At 44.4% G+C, this 18,806-nt stretch overlaps 1 long non-coding RNA gene across 10 annotated transcripts in view; it reads left to right on the top strand.

Annotated features, from left to right (window-relative positions):
- LOC110296206 overlaps positions 1-18,806 on the top strand; it is a 138,619-nt gene that overhangs the window by 10,858 nt on the left and 108,955 nt on the right. The window contains exon 2 of one of the 10 annotated variants that reach the window (XR_002378161.2): positions 11,511-11,582. The exons of the other annotated variants lie outside the window; for them this stretch is intronic. This is a non-coding gene — a long non-coding RNA (uncharacterized LOC110296206). The remainder of the gene's footprint in view (positions 1-11,510; positions 11,583-18,806) is intronic. 10 annotated transcript variants of the gene reach the window in all.

Below are 18,806 nucleotides of genomic sequence, written 5' to 3'. Positions count from 1 at the left end.
TTTTCTTGTGTTTGACACTGGGCATGGAGATGCAGTTCTTTATATGAATCTTTAGATTTTATTTTGGTTTGAGACAGGATCCCACACTGTAGCCAGGGAGTCTTTGGAACTCATTTATGTAGCCCAAGCCACCCTTAAGTCCTACAGCAGTCCTCCTTCTGTCTCAGGCTCCTAAGTGCAAGAATTATGAGCACAAACAACAACTTGCTATACACAGCTAACTCATAGTCAGTTTGTGACAGAAGTTTAATTTCTGGGCTAAGCAGACATGAGAGTGCTGGGACCTGGAGTGTCCGTTGCCATGCCTGTTGAAGGGTTCTTCTCCTGGCCCTTCCTTGAGTGTCCCTTTTCCCCCTTCCTCTAGAGCACTGGTTTTTCAATTTGTGGGTCTGCCCACCTTGGGGATTGTTAAACAGCCCTCTCCCAGGGGTCACCTAAGACCATCGGACAACACAGATATATTCATAGCAGCAGGGCTGGCGAGATGGCTCAGCAGTTACGAGCACTGACTGTTTTTCTGAAGGTCCTGAGTTCAAATCCCAGCAACCACATGGTGGCTCACAACCATCTGTGATGGGATCTGATGCCCTCTTCTGGAGTGTCTGAAAACGGCTACAGTGTACTTACATATAATAAAATGAATAAATCTTTTAAAAAAGGATTCATAGCAGCAAGATTGAACTTTTTAAAGAAGTAACAATAAATAATTTTATGGTTGGTGGGGTCACCACAGCATGAGGTCACTAAAGGGCCACAGCATTGAAAAGCTAAAACAGTCTTTGTTTTTTCTTGTCTTTAATAAAGACCTTTTCTATATGGGAGCATCTGACTCATTTTCTTTCAGTTCCTTTTACTCCAACCTGTGAGAATTGTGTCGCAGCCTCTCTCATTGGGCGTGGTTGGCCAACACTTCTGTGTGGATCTACATGAGGCTGTCTCCACACACTCTTCCATTTTCCGGCTGATCTTACTTGGAACATGGAGGTGTAACACTGTTTTGTTTTGTTTCGTTTTGTTTCGAGACAGGGTTTCTCTGCATAGCCCTGGCTGTCCTGGAACTCACTTTGTAGACCAGGCTGGCCTCGAACTCAGAAATCCGCCTGCCTCTGCCTCCTGAGTGCTAGGATTAAAGGTGTGCACCACCACGCCCGGCTCTGAGTGTTCTTTTAACAGTGATTGTGTAGTTGCTTGGCACTCACAGTTGCTCCTGGTAGCTTCCGGGCCCTGGGGAAAGCAGGCTCTTCTTCTCTGTTCCTTTGTGAGAATTTGGATCGACAAAGGTTTTCCTGGCCCTCAGGTGCTAAATAGAACTTATCCCTACAGTGGTAGGGTTACAGACCCTCACAGGGGTGTTGCTTATCACAGGCCTGACAACAGAGGGCAGGGTCTTGATTTCAAGTGAGAGACTCGAGAATCCCTTACACGAGTTTAGTTATTGCTGTGGTTCGAACACTCAATCATGTTGTGTTGGTCATAGTGTTATTTGTGTTCTGAATTTAGCTCTTTGAATTTTGTAGTTTTCCCACTAATTCATACAGGGTTTGTGACAAAAGAATTGTTATGGCTCTATCATCTTCCCTACTTCTTGCTTGAAAATGCATCTTTTTGGCCCTCTCCCTCCCCCTGGAGTTTGGGTGGGTCCCAAGTCCTGTCAGTTAAGTTGAATCCTAAAGCCAGGAAAGGTCACCTATCAGGATTTGGAAGGTTTCTGCTACTTTGTGGTTCCCAGGAGGATGTGGCTTCTAAAGACAGCCTTTCCTGTGTATTTGAACCACTGAGGGAGTTTCTGGCTTAGCGTTTCTGTTAACGTCTTTTGCACTCACGTAATAAACACCTATCCCAGATCTCTCTTCTGCATAACTTGTACGTTGGCCTGTGACCTTGGGTGCTCGTGTCCTGTTTTCAGGGAATCCTTGCCAGTGAGGAATCTCTTTGTTCACAACTCCAGCAGGCTGCTTTATCTGTCCGTGGTCAAGGCCACTGGCAGTCGTTTCTGCTTTCTGGCTGTGTATGGTGGCACACACTTACCGTACATACCGTCCGTGCTTTGAAAAGCCTGGGGCGATTCCCGGTGAGCTTCGTCATGGCCGCGGCACGGAGGCCTCATCAATCGCCTTGTCTTAGAGTCGGTTATGTTCCTTTGGCTTTGCCTTTTCTGTTTCTTTTTTTTTTTCTTTTTTCTTTTGCTTCAGAATTTTATGGTGTGTATAAACTCTTGTCAGGGAGCAGTATCATGATGGCTCCATATTTTTAAAAAGCACTTATTGCATGACAATGCTTATGTTTTGATAGGAAAAAGTGAGACATTTTAAAAGGTCATAGCTCGTTTTTAGGTTTCATCTTCCAAATTTATACCTTCTGCCTTGGCTTTGTGGGGCGTTAGCGTGCGTATACCTTTCTTTCTTTCCTTTCCATGGGAAAGTATGCCCAACTCCCTCCTCATTCCCACTTGTAGGGAGTTCCGAGTTGAGATTCTTCCTGCTGCCAATTTAATTCTGGAAGAGGACCCAAGGACTCTGCTCATAGCCACCCGTCTTTGTGACCATCTAATGAGCCGTGTGCAACAAGGACTTTTTTGGCTTAATGAACCAATGTCCTAGTTACTCATTTCGTATTATCTGCATGGTATTTTCAAGACCGGAATTTTTAAAAATAATAGATCAGGGCTGGGGGATACTGCTGGGTGGGCGAGCTTTTGTGTAAGTAAGTGTGGGCTTTGGGTTCACTCCAGCACTACAAAACCCAAAACGATGATTTGGGATTCTAATCAGCAAACTTGGTTTCCATTTGTCTCTAATGATCTTCCTGAAAACAGATGTGGAATATTCGTTGTTCCTCTGTTGGGGACAAGGTGGTGACACGAGGCACAGTCTCTGTCCAAGGGGTCCCAGATCTTTAACCCAGAAAGCTGCCTTGCATTCTTGAGGAAAGCCACCACAGCATCCTGAGAGCCGACTAGAAATGCCTGTGCATTCACTGTGTTTTGTTAGTGTTGGAGGTACCACTTGATATGGCAAGAACAGACCTGCAATTGTGAAAGTTTACGTAACACTTGCTAACACACTGCGGCACCCTTCTGAAGCTATAAGCTCAGGCAGGGTTCCTCGCCAGGAGCCTGTGGGTTCGTGGACACTGCAGCAAAGCCCTCAGAGGGCTGAGGGGGTGGGCGTGAGCTACTGCCCATCGGTAGGGTCCTCCTCCTCTTCCGTATGGAAGTCTAAAAGGTTAATCAGATCTGTGGTTAGTTACACCTTCTGTTCAGAAAGCAGACACTGCTTCGAATGTGTCTGGAATGTGCCTTGGAAGGTTTGTGGGATGCTGGGACGCTGCGGCTCTGGCACACCCAACTTTGGCCTCCTCTCCCCTCCCCTCATTCTTTCTAATTTTCCAAATTTATTTATTTATTTTTTTGGTGTGGGTTCTCTTCTGTTTATCTGCCTTTCCTGTTTGCTCTTCAAAGGCTGCGGACATAACAGCTCAGCTGGTAGAGGGTTTGCTTTGCATTCACGAGGCCCTGGATTCAATTCCCACAAAACAAATTGCCCAGGAGCATTCGGGACATTCACCCACATCAGCCCCTGACCCTACCCCAACTAATGACCATCTAAAGCTGTAGGCAGCTTTGACTCTAATGTTAGGATTGTTTTAGTCTATAAACATGTGTGTGCCGATGGGAAGTAATGAACATGAAACATTTCTGAATATTTTAATTTGTTGATAACAGGTTAATTCCTGATTGGATGGAAAGTACACATGAAGTATGTCCTTTGTTGTTCAGGAGACGTTCAAGTGGGATTCAGACGCACGCCTGAAGACTTTCTGCTAGGAGTTATTGTCTTTTAAGTAACAAATTTCAGGATTGTTTTTTAACAAATTTGTTGAACAAAAATGTTGTTTGGGTTCAAGCAATGTTTTTAAATTGCTTAAATTATGTTTGGTATAAAGAACTCGGCAGTCAAATTATGTAAACCACCACTGTCGGATGATCATGCAGTCTAGCTGTAATAACCTCCAGAGTTAACGGAATGCAGTCCTATTAGTCCTACGCCGAGGAGTTAGTCTAAAATGGAGTAGCTGGCTAGTGGCATAACTGACAGCAGGCAAGTGACAGTCCTCTTTCTGTCAAAACAAGGTGACTTGGAAGGAGAGTAGGCCAAGCAACATGAGTTTTTGACTTAGATAATACCTAGTTACCTTAGATCTCACTTAGTTAACTTGGATACCACCTAGTTACCAGGTGGGGATTGGTCTTTGGAAGGGAATTACTGAGGAAGGTCCAACCCAGGTCTGGAATGCAATTCATTGTACTTTGTTCTTTGCTACAGTTTCTGTTGAACGGGGTGTCCCTCAGGCCCCCAGGCCAATGCTTGGCCGCATCTCAGCTAACTGAAGTGAATACTCATTCACATTTCAAATCTGGAAGAAGGAGCCCTCCAGTAATACTCAAGGCGGGTCTTTAAGGGGTGCTCTTCAATTTTCATTCTTTTAACAGTTTGAGAGACCAGTGTTACATAAATTTATGGGAATTTTGTTGTTTCCAACTCAGAGTTGCTTTGTTTGGGGTTGGAGAATAGGTTTTGTGGTTCCCAGGAGGCAGTTGGGCAGAGGGAAGCCTAGCAATCTGGAACAAACTGGAAGGGGTGAGGAAAGAGGAGCTCTCATAAAAGCATTAGAGAAAAGCTGAGGGCATTGGAGCTGGTACTGAGCAGCCCAAGAACGTGGGTGTCCAGGCCTTTCTCCATTCTTAGCAAGTTGTTGGTCTTACTGGCTAGGCAGTGTGTAGGACACTATTCTTTTGCCCTAAGGAAATGAGAGAGAGGTCTGGAGGCAAATGGAGAGAAGAAGCCCTTTTAACTTTTACTTTCTGAAGGGTGTGATACCCACCCCGGCTGCTGGTACGTGCAGCGCCGGGCTCATAGGCAGCACAAATGTATGTCTCATAGTTTGGAAGTCCAAGATCAAGATACTGTCAGATTCTTGTTTGATGAAGACCAGCTTTCTGGCTCATAGTAATACCTTCTTGCCATTGTCTCAATGCGGCAGAGAGGAAGCCAGCGCTGTGTGGCTTGTTGTTGGTTGAGATAGGTCTTGCTCAGGCCGTCCCCCAATTCCCTGCCATCTTTCTGTCATGTCTGTCTTTGTGTGTTTTAAAAGGTCACTAATCCCATCCATGAGCGAGTGCTCCACCCTCCTCACCTCAGCTAAGATTATTTCTAAAGTTCTTGCCTCCCAATACTGTCTAAGAAGTAGGATTTCAGTAAATGAATTGATGTGGCTGGGTGGCAAAGAATTCAGTCTGTAGGGATAATTCTCCTTGTGCCCCTTCATTTGATAGTTTAGTTATAAGAAGGGATTTTTAGGAGTTGCTGTGGGGAGAGGGAGATGCGATGGGGGCTGGTACTTAGGAAGCCAGGGAATCTTCACGGAAAAGCACAAAGGAAGATACAAGAACTTGTTTTCTTCTTCGAGAACAAGTTTGTCCTCTGAGAATGAGAGGGGATCTTGGAGTTTATTGCAGGAGAAAAGTCTAGAAGACAGCAAATAGAACTCAGTTTACCTTGAATATATATTTATACCACTTTTAATCAGAAAGGAAATAAATACCTTAAAATCTATGAGAAATTCTGACCACAGTTTTAACAAAGAGAGAAGATGGTTTGGGATCTAGAGTTGAATCCAACCACAAAAAATAAAGGGCAGATAGTAACTTTAAAAAACGGAAAAATGAATATGTAAAAGTAAATATTCACTTAGTAATAATATCTACACTTAGATTTTTTTGTTTTTTGTTTTTTTTTTTAAACAGAATCTTTTATATAGCCCCGGTTAGGATCTCAATCCTCCTGCCTCAGATACCTGATTGTTGTGATTACAGTCATGTGCCCTACGACATTGTGTTTTCATTTTTGTTTTTGCTTTGTCTTTAAAACATCTGCTTGAGTTTTCCTAGATTTTATATGAACATTAAAAAAACTTTATAAAGTAAATTCTAAATATCTATGCTATTAATCATTTCCATGTGATAGCAATGTGATTATCTTGAGTGATTTTAATTTTTTTAAGTTGCACGTCTATGGAATCAACCAAGCAGTAGAGATAGTTGGAGGAAAAGGTCTTGGCAGAGGACTGTCTATATGCCATGCACATGGTATGGTGTTACAAGTCTGTAGGCATTGAAGGTGCATTGGGAAATGAACAGAGAATGTGTGCAAATGCTAGACCACATGATTAATAGTAGACTTAAGCATCTGCAGGTTTTGTTGTGGGTTGGGTCTTGGATCCAATCCCACGTGGATATGATGTTCATTCTTCAAAATAACTTTACAAACACTATTTTAAATTTAATGTACTAGTGCTTTGCTGCATATACATCTGGAGTCCAGAAGAGGGCATCAGATCCCCTTGTAGATGGTTGTGAGCCACCACATGGTGGCTGGGAATTGAATTCAGGACCTCTGGAAGAGTAGCCAGTGCTTTTAACTGCTGAGCCATCTCTCCAGCTCTCCCTTTATTAACACTTTGAGACATGTTACATAAAAGAGGAACTAACATCAGAATTAACCTAGGTAGATTTTTTCTAAACAAAATTAATGATTGATTCTTAAGTGCCTCTACTCTTGAAGGCCAGTGTTACTGTTTACTCCTAGTGCCCAAACACACTGCTTACAAAGACAGCAGTTGAGGAACTCTGTAGTGGTCTGTTGTAGACCCCTCCTCTAGCCATGATGGAGTATTGAGGGCCTGGATCTTTTGGGGTCTTATGTAAGCAGCCACAGCTTCATCGAGTCCATGACTGCAGTGCCTATGTCGGATCAAGAAGACATTTTTTGTTTCACATCTCACCATTCTCTGGCTCCCACTAAAAGACAAAAAGATAAAATTAAGTTGGAAAATCCAGCAGATGTGGCTATCCACCAGGCATTTTTTAAAAAAAAAATAATTTCATGCAGTGAATTTTGATTATATCCACCCTCAGCTCTTCACCTCAACTTCTCCCAGATCCATTCTCACTTCCCTACACCCTTATCATGTCATGTCCCTTTTCTGGGTTAATTCAGTAGCCCTTTGACATTCTGTCTGTGGGACCATCTGGATTGCAGTTGACCTGTGAAGAGCGGCTCCTTTTAAGGAAACTGATTCTCCCTTCCTCAGAAGCCTTCAACTGTCCATAGCTTCTCAAAGCTGCCAATCTATCAGCAGATAAGTCCCAGGGCAGTTTTATACCCTGCCCATTTAGCAAAGTAGTCATAGTAGGTTCATCCCCAGGGTCTGTGAGCTCTCCAATCTTGGCCTCGTGGCTAGATTTACCAGGTATGTATCACCTTCTGTGGAGTGGACTTTCAATGCAGTCAGAAAGCAGTTGGTCACCTCCCTAACGTTTGTGACACCATAGTATCCATAGGCATGACTATTGAAGTGTCAGTTGTTACTGCAGGTGATAGGATTCACAGCTGGGTAAGACTGTTGGTGGCTTTCCCCCTGGCAGTCTGCATAGCACCCAGTTACTGTCTTAATTAGTATTAGAGGTAGCATGCTTCCTGGTCAGTACCCACTTGGTTTCTCCATATCCTGTGACCAGTGTATGTGGGACCTTCAGCAGTGGTCTTTGAGCAGTGAGGCCTTACCATGCAGTTTTGTTAGGCAACTGAGAACAACAGTGATAATAGTCTGTACTTTTTGGGGGATTTCCAGAATATCTCCCAAAAATTTGAGGGCAGGTGTCCCACACCTCATCGTTGTGCTTTTTGTTTGGCATCCTGTGTCTCTGAGGTAAACATGATCCCCAGAGTAAAGAACTCTAGTTAAATTCATTGTTTTCATATGTTTTTGAAAACATCCTTTGGGTTAGATACCTCTCCTGCAGCCTCGCCCTCTGCCTTACCTGCCTATCCCTGTGTGCTTGCTGCTGTCGCCACGTTTGAAGAATACTAGCCAGTCACTATGGAGAAGGTGCTTCCATTTGGTTTGGTTGATGTTTCCTCCTGTGAGAGTCAGGGTTTGTGCTTTTGTGGATGTGTCACCATTCAGACATTATATCCTCACTGTATCACACTGGAGGCATATAATGCCACCCCTGAGAAGCTTGATGCCATGGTTAAGGCCGGCTTTCCTCTCTTGTCTGTCTGTCGGTTTTTCCTGCATTTTTCAAATAAAAAGCAAGCTCATGGGATAACCTTTCTTAGATTTTTATTACTATCTTATTTATAAGTAGTATTTACAATTTTTTAGTTTTGGTTTTGACTATACTTAAGATTTTTGTTTTTGTGATGGATGGGCTCTTTTTTGGTTTGCTTTTGAAACTGGGTCTCAGTCTAGCCCTGGGTAGGCTGGAACTTGCTGTGGAGATCAGACTGTCCTCAGCTTCTGGCAATCCTCCTGCCTCAGCTTTCCAAGTACTGGGATGACAGCTGTGAGTCACCACACTAGCTTCTCAAGTTTTGAAAAATATCTGTAGTCAAACTGATGAGTCTTTCTTATTTCTGACTGAGTCCTAGTTTGCCTGACCCACAGCAGTGTGAGAGAACAAGCCAGTCCCGCTCTAGGACCTGACCCACAGCAGTGTGAGAGAACAAGCCAGTCCCCCTCCAGGACCTGACCCACAGCAGTGTGAGAGAACAAGCCAGTCCCGCTCCAGGACTTGTTCAGCTTATTCTTGTGTGTGGTCTGAGGTACAGATCTAAGTTCATGACTCTCAAAATGGCTCTCCAGTCTCTCTAGCATCATTTCTTGTCAAGTGCTTTTTCACGTGTTCCCTTTGGTTTGCACAAAGCTGCATGTCTCCTTGAGCCTGCTCTTTACTTTGTTGTGTGGATTCCTTGGTCTGTCTATCTGATCTGTCTGTCCGTTACGTAGGCTTTATGTTAGCATATATCACCTGGAAGAACATACCATCGTCCCCTCTGGTACCTGAGAGTATCCCTGGCTATTCTATTCATTCATTTTTCAATATGAAATTCTCTTATCAATCATCCACTTAAAAACTTAGTATATTTGTGGAACTTACATTAATTTTATGAATTTAATTACAGTGAACTGACATTTTAGTGACGTTAGCTTGATGTATATCAGAAAATACAATTGCTCTTGCTTGGTTGAGTTCTCGCTTGTTTCGCCTTGCGATGTTTTTAAAGTCTTCCTCTGATGGGTTTTACACACATTTCTTATTATGAAACTTGCATTTTTCCACTTAATATTCTGTTGAGCAGGTCAGTACATGTTGACCTATTTTATTTTGTAAAATGGATCCAGAGTAGTCTGCCCTGTCCTAATTTAATTTAACTTTGCCTCTGTTGATGTATGCTTGTTACTTTTAATTTTTTCCTCTTCTAAGCAGCTAGAATTAGAATTCCTTATTCATAAACCATCTGGATTTTGGAGGTAATAAATGCTGTTAACTTATCCTCTCAAATCATGTGATAGTCATGCAAACTTTATTGCATATGTACATTATTACCAGATCTCCAAACTTTTAAAAAAAGATTTACTTATTTATTTTCTATGAGTACACTGTAGCTGTCTTCAGACAAATCCAGAAGGTGGCATGGATCCTATTACAAATGGTTGTGAGTCACCATGTGGTTGCTGGGAATTGAACTCAGGACCCCTGGAAGAGCAGTCAGTGCTCTTTACCACTGAGCCATCTCGCGAGCCCTCTCCAAAAAATTTAAAGAAAAAAAAAAAAACATGAAAGATGCTCCTGCTCTAAAAGTGTTTTGTGTTCATGAGCATGGATTATATAAGGCAGAAGTGGCTGGGGATGCAGCTTAGTCGTTCAGTGCCTGTCTAGTGTGCCGGTCCAGTTACCAGAGTACTACAAATAACAAAGTAGCAGAAGTCACAGTGTTCGCCCTGAGTAACTACAACACAGTCTTGGAAACCATATTTACATACATTAGAAAAATAAGTAAAGTTTCCATGAATGTAGACCTTGTATTGAGCCCAGAAGAGTGAGTCACTGGGTCTAGGGACTTCAGTCCTAGTACTCAAGGGACAGGAACAGGTGGATCTCAGTGAATTTGGGACCAACATGGACTGAACAGCAAGTTCTAGGTCAGCCAAGGACTGCATAGTGAGACCTTGTTTTAATATCCTCCTCCCCAAAAGAAAGTGCTGAAAGAGGTTTGGTGCACTACAGGTTTGGTGTGCTAATGGCACAGGTTAAGCTTACTTTGCCAGCAACAGTAATGGCCTAGACTAAAATGGGATCTGCATGCAAAGATAAGGAAAGGACAGCAGGTGATGGATAGATGACTGAGGTGAGGCCCAAAGAAACACTTGAGGTTTGATCTCCTGCTGGCAAACTACAAATCACCCTCAAATCCAGAGATTGGAGTCAACAGTAAAAACTGGGTGTCTCTACCTGTGTCTGGGGTTGGGGTTCAGGACTGGGGTCTCATCTTATATTGAAGTCAAAATATTAGGTTCCAGTCCTCTTCCAAAGTGGTGTACTTCCTGGTGCTGGTGACTTCTGGAGACCTCAGTTCTCCCTGTGAGTCTCTCCACAGAGTAGAGTGTCCCTAAGACCTGGCCACTTCACCCCCAGATCAAGTAATCCAGGGAGCCAAGGCAGGTGCCTCAGTGCCTTTTGACTTTCCCTGTGCTCCACAGTCTATTCTCTAGAAACAAGCTGTAAAGTCAACCCACATTCAAGAGCAGGGGAACTAAGCTTCATGTTTTCAAGGGGAATGTCGAAGAATCTGGGAACAGATTGTGAAACCTACACACTGTCCTGTCTGTTCTGACAAGGAGGGATGCTAACATTTTCAAAAGGGAAAAATGAGCTTCTCTCCCACTCACCCCCCGTGGTATCCACGGAAGATGAAGCCGGCTGTAGTGTTGAATATAGATTGAAGTGAGATCTGCCCTGTGCTGTCATCAACCCGCCAGTGGGGATAGAGTTAGTCGAGGGCACTGACGGGGGAGGTAGAGCGGGTGGGACAGCGGAGGCAGCAGAGTAAAGAGCAAGTGATGAAGGAGAGAGAAAAACCAGGCCTGTCAGAACTGGGAAGAAGAGCAAGCTCTGAGGGGAAATGAAGCTGCTTTGGTTCCTAGCATTCAGTGGGCAAAGCCCTAAGGAGTCCAAAATGCACAGCCAGGGCCCAGATTGAAACCTCTCACCAGAGAGGCCCAGCAGTGATAGTTACACTGTTAGGGAGAAAAACAGCCCGGCAGGCCAGGGCCTGTGCCTGTGCTGTGGTTTGGAGCAGGGCTAGAGGAGGGAGCCAGATCTGCAGCATGGCGGGGAAGGGAGAACCCGCTGTGTTCCTGGCAGGAAGAAGAGACTCTGGAATGATCCAGAGCCCTCAGGTGTTGGGGTTTAAAGAGGGCTGTGTTTGCCTGCAAGACTGCAATGGAGACAGCAGTTTTTAAGTGGAATAAAATAGTTTTGGAACTTGGATTATAACATGTACATTGATGGCTTTTTAAATGCTCAAGATTGGGAGGAAGGGTGGCTGGCATTCTAGATATTCCTTCCTTTGATGTTGACATATCTTCTGGATTCCTTTTAGAACCCCTGTGCATCCCAGGGATGGCGCCCTCTACAGGAGGGTCCTTGCCTCACTTTCAGGAGTCTCTTAACTGTAAGTGAAATCTGTTTACCTTCTTAGCTTTTTCCCCCTCCACGTACTGCTTCAAGATGTCCTTGAAGTGCATCTGTTATGTGTGTGCATCAACAAGCATGTCCACCACAGCACACACGTGGAGGTCAGGACAACCTGTGACAGTTGGTTCTCTCCTCCTCCTGAGTGAGTCAGATCATTCCCAGGCTTTGAGGCAGACTCCTCTACCCTCGAGGCAGCCCCTGCTCCTCTCCTCCTCCATGCCAGTCTTGCTTTTTAATGCCTGTCTAAGAGATTGTGAAGTTCCCTTCTTTTTATCGCCTACATTAAGCATGATTCTCTTACTGTTCTTGTTAACTAAACTTGGAATTTACACATAACAAATACGATTAGAATGGCTAATTGAGATCATACTTGATATCCTCCCATTATATATCTGTATGAAACATAATCAGTTTTCACATTAGGAAAATGGTTCGTAAGTATTCTAAGATTTCAATAAAGATTTAAGGTTAAATGAATCAAGGACTTTTTATAGGTTAAACATCAAGGTCCCCCTAAATTTCCTTCACCATGTGATATAGTGATTGTTTTCCAGTTTTTCTTTCAAGAGAAATACTTAGGTCTGATAAATACAGAAACTAAATCAAAGTGGCAAAAATTACTTAGTGCCAAATTACAGATTTTTTTTTTTTTTTTACAGAGCAGTCTTGATAGCTTATGCTGTGATAAAGCAACTATTGTGGATAAGTTCCTTTTAGTACAAAAAAGTATGATTATGGTTAGTGTCATCTTTCAATCAGTGGGGCAGCCTCACAGGATGCAGCCTGGTTCTGCAGAATGTGCAGGGGGTGAGCACGGGAAGAGATTGAAAGGACCAGGAGTGTGAGAGGAGACACCGGAGACCTAGGACCAGGACATGTGCTGTGTGTAACCCAGATGGTACAGGCCCAAGGTGTGCGGAAAGGGCTTGCAGGCTGCAAACCTGCGTGGACTCCAAACTACAGGTGGTTCGTAGTTTTCCTTAAAGAAATCAAGGAGTGAGATAACGTCTCGGGAGCTCACTACACTTTCGTTCTGTGTCAAAGAGCTAGAGAGATTAACAGCATCCTGGCTTTTACAAAACATTGTACTTGGCGCTGGTTTGGTTTTTTTTTCCCCCCTCCCTTTTCCTGGTTCTTACCCATCCTGTTCCCTTCTCTTTTTCTGAACATTCTTTTGTGGACAACAACACATCTAGAAACTTCTTAGGTCACTTACTCCGTTCCCAGTTTCCCACAAACTCAGGAAGTACTGTCACACTCCAAGCTCCTCTGATTCCAGAATGCTCTGGAAACTTACCGATCACTAGGCTTCTAGGACATATGTTACTGACCTCTCATTTGCAAAGGGGTAAAGTCAGGCTCATTTGAGCAGCCGTCCATTTAATAGTGACCAAGTGCGTGCTTGCTCTGCCCTTCTGCTGACTGCACACTGCCATCAGCAGTGGCGCTGAGGGCTGCCTATCTGTGGCTGAGAGGTGGACTATGCATGATGGGAGGTATCTTGGGGGCTCACTGAAGTTGAGTGACACAGAGCTGCTCATCTGAGGTGTTTTGCTGCAGATGTGTCAGGGATGGGTCGGGAACTAGAAACCCGATGCAGTGTAGAGTAATGTAGTAAACACTGGATCTCAAGCCCAGGCTGGTCAGGAAGTCTGCAGTCCACTTGCCTGCATGGTCCGGGCTGTCTGAGGACTGTCTGCAGTCCTTCTGAGAAGTCGCTGCTCCTCACCTTGGGGAAGACCAGGGAAGCATTTCCAAGGCACCATGTGGCAACTCTGTAGAGGTGTGAGGACTCAAGAAAGGGCTCGAGGCTGGTGGTGGAAAAGTGGTGGGGGATGGGGCCGGAGAGGGCCCTGCATGGACTGCTGATGCCCTGTTGGCCTTGGGAACTGTTGGAAGTTTTAAATGTAAAGGAGCCGTGCAGCTTGGCTAGAGGACTTGAAAAGATGGTGACTGCTTGGAACAGCTATGGCAATTTAGAAAGAAGAGAGGCAGTGGACTGATTACTTCGCAGTAACCAAGGCATGGCGTAGGTTGAAGGCAGGGGATTGAAGCGGGGGAGGAAGAGTTAGGAGCTTCCTGCCTGGGAGCTTAGAACTACATCACAATTATTTTCTTAAACCACTGCTTTTCAGGACAATTTAAGAGTCTTCTAAATCTCTGACATTTTTATTCTCCGGGCGTTAGAATGCAGTTTTCTATCTTTAAATGCACAGGCGACACCAGATACATCACTACCACCATCTTCTGCAGCGACACTGTATGCAGCTAAGCACCCCCCCCCCTTAGGTTAAGTCAGACAATGTCTGCCCTTTTGTGATAGGCTAATTTCTCTTTGCTTATTGTCTTCAAGGTTCACCTGTGCTGTAGCATGTGTCAGAATTCACCTCGGTGGTTTTTGGGACAGATTCTCATTATGCAGCCTGCTTTTAGCCCCGAATTCACTGTGCCCCTGCCTCCGGCCTGCGCATTCAGGGCTCACAGGTGCGCTTTTTAAGGTGTTTTCCTGTTGTCCAGGAAATGAGTCCAGCTCCTCATGGCACTAAGCAGTTCTTACTTAGTGCGCTAGCCTTTAAGAACAGAATCGGGGGCTAGAGAGGTGGCTCAGCAGCTGTGAGGACTTGCTGCCTTGGCATAGGGCTCAAGTTTGGTTCCCAGTACCTACATAGTGGCTCAAAACCAGTTCCAGGGTACCCAGAACCAGCTGTGATCACTGTAGGCATCGCGGCGCGCGCACACGCACACACACACACACACACACACACAGCATGCACGTACATGCAAGCAAAACACTTAAACACATATAAAGAAAATTAAAAATCAGAGCAGTCTCAGAGCTTTGCTCCAGATGGAGAATTGGTTGTGTATACCCATTCAATGCACAGTCATTGCTGTATTGTGTGATGTTTTGTATACAGTTTAGTTTTGATTTAACTATCAGAGCAAAGTTGGTAGATCTGTAGGACAGATTTAAGAAGGAAACTGCCTTTTAAATTTTAATTATTTATTTGTCCTTTCATCCATTCATTTTTGCCTTTTTGAGACAGGATTTCTCTCTATTATAGACCTGGCTATTCTGGAACTCAACTCTGTAGGCCAGAGGCTGACTTCAAACTCAGAGATCCACCTGCTTCTGCCTCCCAAGTGCTGGGGTTGAAGATGCAAACCACCACCATGAAACTACCTTTAAAAGAAAGAAAGAGAAAAAGAAAGAAAGAAAGAAAAAAAGAAAGAAGAAAGAAAGGAAGAAAGAGACAAAACTAAGAGATTCTGTCTTAAAATGGGGAAAATATACAACACACACACACACACACACACACACACGTTCAAGGTTCTTTGCTAACCAAATAGTAGTCAAATAATTACGTTTCAGGCCAAAAAGTATAATCTGAGAATTGCTGTATAGAAAGGTTGCTTTTTGGGAAGAAAGAAAGAAAGAAAAAACAAACCTCTCTTTTTCTGGATTCCTATATATTGTGTCAGTGAAAGTTGTTTCTCTTTGAAGATCTGAGAGTGATGACCGTGGGATCCATGGCTGTTGGAGTGTGTGAGCCTTAGAGTCCCCAGAACCTTCATTGAGCTGCACTTGCTCCCCCACGGCCTCTGGGCAGAAGCTGGGTCTTTGGTGTAGTTTGCAGCTGGCTTTGTGTGCATGTCTCTGTTCAGCATGTTGCTTTGGAACCTGTGAGAGGCCTGCTGGTGGAGTTTTATCGGCATCCCGTGACCAGTTGTCAGAGAGAGCAGTGGTCTGAAGCTTCTGCTGGCTTTGGAGTTATTCTTGGAAGCCCTTTTTGGAAAGAGATAAAAGGAGGGGAGGGTTCCAGCAGCCAGGTTCAGTCTTGCTGTGGATGCTCTGTGAAACGATAAGTGGTTCTCTGGGACCATCCGAGGGATCTGGTTTCAGCCTGCCTACTGTAAAGGTGAAGATGACTGACAGGCAACCAGGGGATGTCGGCTATCCTCCGGTCTCCCTCCAAGCAATCATGGAGGACAGATGAGGGCTTTCTCTCCACTTAAGATGGAGGTTGTAAAATTTCTTATCTGTCAATGGATCGTGTATTTCGGTTTCTAAGTGACTAGCAAACACAGACTCTGATCTAAAGTGGGTTGTCTTGTTGAGACTGCATATCACTTTAAACAGCTAGTATAAAACTAGTTTTAAAACAGCTGTTTCTACTGAAGACTGTAACAGCAGCTAATTAAGTTCAAGTCTCTGAAAATATTTCTCCTCTTCAAAGTCCTTCCCAAAGAAGGACGTTTGACTAAAGCCAACGGTGTGAAGGTGCTGCTGCCGTATCGAAGTGTGAAGGACTGAAGGGTGCACACGCTGTGTACGGCAAAGGCTATTTTTATAGTGTGCAGCTCGTACAAGAATGTCTGAGTCAGGTGAGTGGGTGATTCTGGGCAGAAAAAAACCTGAGTTTTCAGTGAGTAGTGAGAAGACTCCATACTGAGGAGAAAAGGAGTGAGGCCAGGAATCTTCTGTCAAGGGGAGGCTTCCAGAAAGGACATGGAGTGCTTAGGTGGTGGGCCCAACAGCCGCAGGCAGAAGGCTTTGAACCAGCAAGTTCTAGACCTGGGGCCCAACAGGAAAAGGATTTCTCTCTACCCCAGACTTGAGGAGGGCTCAGCCTTGGTCTAATAAAGAGGGAGTTTCTCCCAGGGATTGCTGGCCAGAGGAGCTCTGAAGAGTCCCTTAGATTGTAGGCCTATCTTCCTAACTGAGTACTATGAGATTGCTGTGCTTAAACATATACAGACGGATAGGACTTGGGTTGAGGATGCATGGCAGTGAATCTTTTGGTGCATTCAAATGGATCCTTAGTCTATTACTTACTGCGCAGCACTGAGTAGGTATTTCTCAATAATAGACAAGAGAGCAGAAAATGTCTTCATAGCTTTCATTTCCTGTGTCTTTAATTCAGATAGGGTGACAGAACCCAAGTGTGAAACCTTCCCAAGAGGGCTGGCAGGGAGGTGCTGCATTTTACACAGCCTTTGGCCTATAAGTTACTAACTAGTTGGCATCTCTCACAACATGGCTGGTTTGGTTCCCTTAACCACAGTGGGTCAGGAGGGCCAGAACTGAAGTTCACACAGTCACTGGGGATGGGGGGCCAGTGTGACAGGCAGAATGGAGTATCTGCAGTTGTTGAGTTATCAGGTGTGTATCGTGCAGGGTAGCTGGGGTCTTGCGGCTACCACAGCTCTGTGGTGCATGAATTTCAGGCACTGCTTTAGCACTGACTTTTGTCTTCAGCGTCTGCATTGTCTTATGAAACCCAGGCTGCTTTGTAGTTTCAGTTGGAGAAGGCATAGTTTCTGAGAGGTCATAGGTCAGCTAATGTTCAAAATCAATATATTTAGTCACATGCTAAACACAGGCATTAGATGCTTACATAAGGCTTTATTATATGCTGTGGGCAGTGCATACAGAGAGACCCAGATTGCTGGGCTTAGCAGTTTAGTGAGTAGAGCCCTTGCTGATTAGACACAAGGATCTGAGCTCAATACCCAGAACCCATGTAACAAGTTGGAGGTGGTGGGGGTGGTGGTGGTGGTGGTGGTGGTGGTCCACACTTAGAGTTCCAGCTGTAGAGAGGTAAAGACTAGTAGGTCCTTGAGCTTCACTGGCTGGCCAGCCTACTTACTTATTAAGCTCCACACCAATAAAAGACTTTATTTTAAAAACAAACAAAGAAACCCCCAAAACCAAAGTGGTTGGCAAACGAGGAAGGACACTAGAGGCTGATCTTTGGCTTTCACAGCCGCACACGACACACCTGTGAGAAAGAAAACCAGGTCCAGGCTTTCCTCTCACATAGTCTGAGCGCAGGTGGAGACGCTCTGTCATCTGGTGTTTGGGAACTCCCTCTGGGGCTGCAGTAGAGCCCTGCTCAGCTTCAGATCCTGGTGCTGACACGCACCCACCATTGTTTAACTTCGAAAAAAGGTTCTCTGCTGCCCTAGACCTTAAAAGGATCTGCATCTGGCATGTGCCAACAGGAAGCGGTACCCTTGTCCTAGGGTGGTAGAGGCCTAAAGCAAACAGTGGCTGTAAAGGGCTCAGAAACTCCAGTGCACATGAGTCCTTTGTTCACATTTGGGGCTTTGGTGCTGTTCTAAGAGCCCAGGGAGAGTGAGTGACTTAGTTGGAAGTTCATTGTTAGACGTAGGGGTTGAGGTCTCTGTGTGGAATGGTCACCCAGACTGGAGGGCACAGCCAGAAGCAACCCTTTAAAATAGGGGCAGAGCAAGAACCTGACCTTGTGTGTCACAGAAGCGGACAAGTAGTTTTCCGTTCCATTTTCTTTGAAGTCAGAGGGGTGATTTAGACTGATCGAGAAATGGCAGTAACTCAGCTCACCCATTCTTGTAATAAACACCTGCTGATCCAGTTAGTTGAACCTCTCTAGGTCTGGTATCCCCTGGTCCACTTCAGGAGCCGTGTTGATGGTTGACTGTCACCTTTGCCTGGTTTATGAGTAAAACTACTAAATAATAATTTGACAAGTTAGAAAGAAGTGGTAGAAATGACTCAGTGGCTAAACATATTTAACTGACCTTGGCCTAGAGTCATATGTGGAAGGGGATTCTGGGAAATGTAGTTCCCTTTAACCAAGCCGATGGATTGCAGCACAAACACCCCCCACACACACACACACACCTGTAGTGCAGTGAAATACATTTCTGTACTTCATTGTTCTTTTGGGAACTGGGAGGTAGAGATAGAATTATTTCCGTTTTAAAAATATCAGAAAAGTAGTTGGTATATCAAATTAGTTAGCAAATATTTAACTTGATTATTGCTTTCTCTCAGTAGCCTTACCTGCTTTTGAAATGGCACAATAGCTAAAAACAAAACAAAACAGGACTGTTTTGATCATATCCTGCCTCCGTAAAACCGTTTTTGTCATTTGACAGTTTGAATCTCATAATGCAATATTTTCTAAAATTGCCCCATATAGTGCCATCTAGTGGTAGATTTCTGCACAGTAGTTCACATCCCCCCCACCCCCCAGTTTGTTTGTTTTTTTATTAGTTTTTTTTTTTTTTTCTTGTTCTTCTAATTGTTTCAAGACAGCCTGGCTGTTCTGGAATTGAGACCTTCCCACCACTGCCCGGCTCTCACGTTCTACTTTCTGATTATCAGTAAGCTCACTTTCAATCATGCTTCATTTCCTAAATATATTTAAAGGGA

The sequence above is a fragment of the Mus caroli genome, chromosome 6 (genome assembly GCF_900094665.2).
Source record: "Mus caroli chromosome 6, CAROLI_EIJ_v1.1, whole genome shotgun sequence".
Lineage (NCBI taxonomy): Eukaryota > Metazoa > Chordata > Mammalia > Rodentia > Muridae > Mus > Mus caroli.
This window is presented reverse-complemented; position numbering and strand designations above follow the sequence as displayed.